This window comes from Musca autumnalis, unplaced genomic scaffold (assembly GCF_047663935.1).
Source record: "Musca autumnalis isolate F117 unplaced genomic scaffold, ASM4766393v1 scaffold_1, whole genome shotgun sequence".
Classification (NCBI taxonomy): domain Eukaryota; kingdom Metazoa; phylum Arthropoda; class Insecta; order Diptera; family Muscidae; genus Musca; species Musca autumnalis.
Window position 1 is genome coordinate 249,926,349 of NW_027411644.1, and position 4,574 is coordinate 249,930,922.

Genomic DNA, 4,574 nt, shown 5'->3' on the forward strand with positions numbered 1-4,574 from the left:
CGATAACTCTCGAACGGATCAACCGATTCGGTTAAAAATTTGGCTTTCGTAATATTTTGTCCAAACTTAGTTAAAGTTTGAAGATGGGTTATATCGGTCTACTCTTTCCCCACAAAAGTTCGAAAATGTTCGGAAAATTTGTGTGCACGATTACTCTTCAACCGATTTGGCCCATACTTTGCACATCGTGAAATTTCTACCAGACTTAGACGAGGTTCCAATACGGACTTAATCGGTCCACTTCTTCGGGTAACTCCCACACAAAAAAACTTTTCCGATTGTTCTGTTTAGGACCTGCTCTCGAATCGCTTTGATTTTTGTTGTAACAACTTGTATCCACCGCCCCCATATAACGGTACAAGTGTCATCTGGGGCAAGTCCATGTTTCCTGAGCAAAGTGGAAAAAACCCCTACTTCACCGTGTTTAGTGGTTGGAGCACAAGATAACTCTTGAACGGAGCTGCAGACTCGGTTAAAAATTTGGGCTTCGTAATATTTTGTCCAAACTTAGTATAAGTTCGAAGATAAGTCATATCGGTCCACGCCTTCAGGTACTTCCCCCACAAATGTTCACAATGGTTCGGAAAAATTGTTCGCACGATAACTCTTGAAGGGAGTGACCGATTTGGTCCATACTTTACACATCCTAATATATCTACCAGATATAGATCAACTTCGAATATGGACTATAAAAATGTCACTAAAATGGTGTGAACGATATTTCTTGAACGGGGCAACCAAATTTATCCAAACGTTAGATCTCCTAATATTTTGTCCAAATTTAGTTTAACTCCTAAAATAGCCGATATCGATCTTCTCTTTATGTTACCTCCCCCACAAAAGTTCAACAATTGTGTCGATCTGTCCGTAGAATCTACGGCGTAGATGAAAGTTTTAATTCACATAAACTGAGGGTATACATATCTCTGTCGGCAAAGCCGACTGGTACTTTTTTACTTGTTTTTATTCAAAAAGGCCTTACTATTTATGTTAAAATATGAGTAAAAATCGGTTGAAGCCAAGGGGTTTTTTTTGGTTTTTTGATTAAACCACACTTTTCATGATTTTCCTGTCAAAGCTAAAGTAGAAACCAACTAAATAAGCATCATCTCTCCCATGTATAACTTTTCAAAATTTGACCTGCGTCTACTATTAAACGATGCTGACATTTCGAAGCCAGATTTTAATATCATGTATAGGATTGTAGAACTCACTATTCTGAGTTATTTAATATATGTGTCGTGAATGTTGTCTTTACAGCTTTACAGAAATCTGTATCCAAATACGGGAATTTTGTGCTAACATTTTTCAAAGAATCATATTTTTCGGCCCTAATTTTTACAATTGCCATTCGATTTCCTCGTATTGATTACAAATTTTGAAAGTTTGCGTTGCGGATCTAATCTGCTAAAACGGGAGATACGATTGTTCTACTGCAATGAAAAAGCTGGTACAGCATCTTCGTTTTTGCGGAAACCTAGATTTAAAACCTTCTCTAATAAGGAAATAATATACTCTTTATTCCCAAAAATAGTGTGTGATCTACATCCACGGTTCTTGATTGATCGCCTTGAAATATGTAGACTAGGCCGGCGCGATTTGTGTGGAAGGAAAAAAACCTTAAAAGGTCCTTCGCGTTTCTGATTCCTGGAATTGAACTGAGCAAAAAAGTCTACTGGACCATGTGTCTACGAAGAAAATCGAGCCTCCCGATTTTGACGTTGACGGACTTGAATTTAAACGGGCACATCTTATTTTTTTCACAACGGATTTTATTTATCCTTTCTCTTTTTAAAGGGCAAATAATATCTTTTGAATAAGTTAGTTATAGTGGTTTAAGTCTGAAAAAGCCCACAAAAAAACTATAACTGAATTTCTCAAAATTTTCAAAATAAATATTGAACAAATCAAAAAACATTTTATTTTTGAAAATTATGAGAAATTCAGTTATAGGTTACTTGTGGGCTTTTTCAGACGTAAACCACTATAACTTAGCGATTTGTTAACCGATTTAAAACAATAATAACTTGTTCAAACTATATTATTCACCCCTTTAAAAGGAGGAAGGATAAAAAATCCGTTGTGGAAAAAATAAGATATGCCCGTTTAAATTTGAAAATATAAGAAACCCAGATTTTCACTACTTTTACCGTTATAAAAAAAAATAAAACGAAGTGACCCAAACGAACTAAAGGCATTGTCGTTCTCCATGGATCCCAACACGATGTAATTTTGCATCAGAACGCTTGAATATTTTTCTGGTCAACTTTTGTAGCACAGTGCCATTTATCGACATTTTCCGAAAAGTTTGCACCTTCTCAAGACCAAAACTGCCTGAAAAAGCGTTCCAATGCTTTTGCGATGTATTAGAGAATTCTTAGTAACTGCCTTGGCAACAGTTTTTGTCTTTGTGTTGGCTTGAAAATCTCAATGATTTGGCTGTTATATGCCAAGATGTCAAAAAAACGTAGATAAAAAAATTAAAGTCAAAATCGGGAGGCTCGATTTTCATCGTAGACATATGGTCCAATAGACATTTTTGCTCAGTTCAATCCCAGGAATCAGAAACGGGAAGGGCCCATTAAGGTTTTCAAATCGCCCCGGCCTAATGTAGATATATATGGTAAAAACCAAAAATGTTTTACAACCGATGAATCCGGGTTTCCCCCTTTCAGAATTCGCGAACTGTTAACATATTCTACACTCTAAATTATTTTTTGTTGAAAATCACAATGATAATGATAGGCAACGGGATGCCGCACAAATGTGCGTAATTTTCAACGTATTTGTTGTTGTAAGGTTTTTAGTCAGAATGTGCACACATTTGAGTTGCGATTCTAAACAACAATTCTTTGTGATTTTACACAAGAATTTGTTATGATTTTACATACTTTTGCTTGTAAATGCAATAGGAATTAAACAAATTTGTGCGTAATTTATTAGTTTATCCAATGAAAATGCTTTTTTGTTGGAAGGAGAGCGAAAAGTATTTTATTTTTATAAAAAATTAACATATTTCATTGCGAATGTGAATCCAAGAGAAAAAAATAATTATTAGTTTAGTAATTAGAAAAAATATTAGTATTATAAGAATAAAATTAATTAGAATATTAAGTTAATTCATTTCATCAAGTTTTTTTATCAGAGTTATTATACGTTTCATGTTATTTATATTCTTCTTTTTGCCTCTATCTTGCAAGGGATAAAATTTAAAAAAGATATCGAATGAAAAATTCGCATGTTTGGGAGATATCTTTTGGATATTCAATATTAAATATATAATAATAACACAGTATCTGCAAGATTAAAGTAATTATGTCACAGTTTGGTTCTATGCTTGTCATTTCCCCTTCTAACCAAATGTATGCAATAGATTCTCCGTTACTATCTTCCTCTGCAGGTGATGTATCTGCAATTGTTAAAATTAAATATTTCCACTGTCTTTTACACATATATATTAGCAACTTACAAATTATGGAAGCCCATGGAGTGGCCGTTACATTTTCCCTCTTAACCTCATCTATTGTGGTGCCGAACTAAAACGAATAAAATAAAAGGAAGGGTCATTAGTTACATGTTATAGTCTACAAATGCATAATTTAAAATATTACCTTATATTTTTTAAAAAGCATTGTGTCTTTCTCATGAAAATAGTGACATATTGCTTTTACAATACCGCCAACATCTTCTTCATTCTCAACACTGAAAATCCGAATAAACTTTCTTTGAGATGTTTCAAAATTAGATGTGAATGTTGGTATTTCCAAATCCATCAGATTTTGAAAATGGTCAAAAAGGCATTCCTTGTGGAAAATCATTGGCCAGTTTTGGATAGTGTCCACTGTTCTCGACATGAAAAGACATGTCTCATCGTTATCATACGATTGTGACGAGTCTGTCTGCTTCCGAGCTGAGTTGTTTTCTTTTTGCTCAATAAACGCGTGCTTTCTAAAGAAATGTGATCGAAATGTAGATTGAGACACAAAGTTTTTTCGCCATGGACACAGGGGACAATTTATCTTTTTACGGTGTGACAAATGTTTTAAGGCGTGTAAGTATATAAACTTGCAATTGGAACCAACATATTTACATGTACTAACTAAACAGGGATATCTCCCTTCTAATTTCATACTTTTAATCTTCTTTTCAATTTTATGAATACGTTTAAAATGAGATTTATAAGAATTGTGATTTTGGTATTCTCTATTGCATTTTGGGAACAAACACTGAAATACACTGTTCTTTTCTTTTTTATGTGTACACAAATGCAAATTATATCTATCAATATTTTCAAGCACTTTCTTACATACATATATTGCAAAGATACATTTTTGTTATTTATTTTATTTAAAAAAGTAAAATATTTCACAAACAAATAGAATGCCGTCTACGCAATGCAAAGAATCACAAACAACTGAGCGTCAGCACGTGATTTTTTCTCTTTGTTGTTCTGTTTGTTGAATTTCAAACTTTTGTTGTTGTAAAATTGATAAATTAATACACTTTGTGTTTACTTTTACGCACATTTTAACTTAATTGCAGTTTTTGCACTATTTTATGCTTAAACCCACCCT

General features: G+C 33.4%; 1 long non-coding RNA gene across 1 annotated transcript; it reads right to left on the reverse strand.

Annotated features, from left to right (window-relative positions):
• Positions 1-3,068: 3,068 nt before the first annotated feature.
• Positions 3,069-3,783, reverse strand: LOC141391180 (uncharacterized). Its single transcript, XR_012409581.1, has 3 exons — positions 3,612-3,783; positions 3,470-3,536; positions 3,069-3,409 (listed from the first exon to the last, which is right to left on the reverse strand). It is a non-coding gene; the product is annotated as an uncharacterized lncRNA (long non-coding RNA).
• Positions 3,784-4,574: the final 791 nt, after the last annotated feature.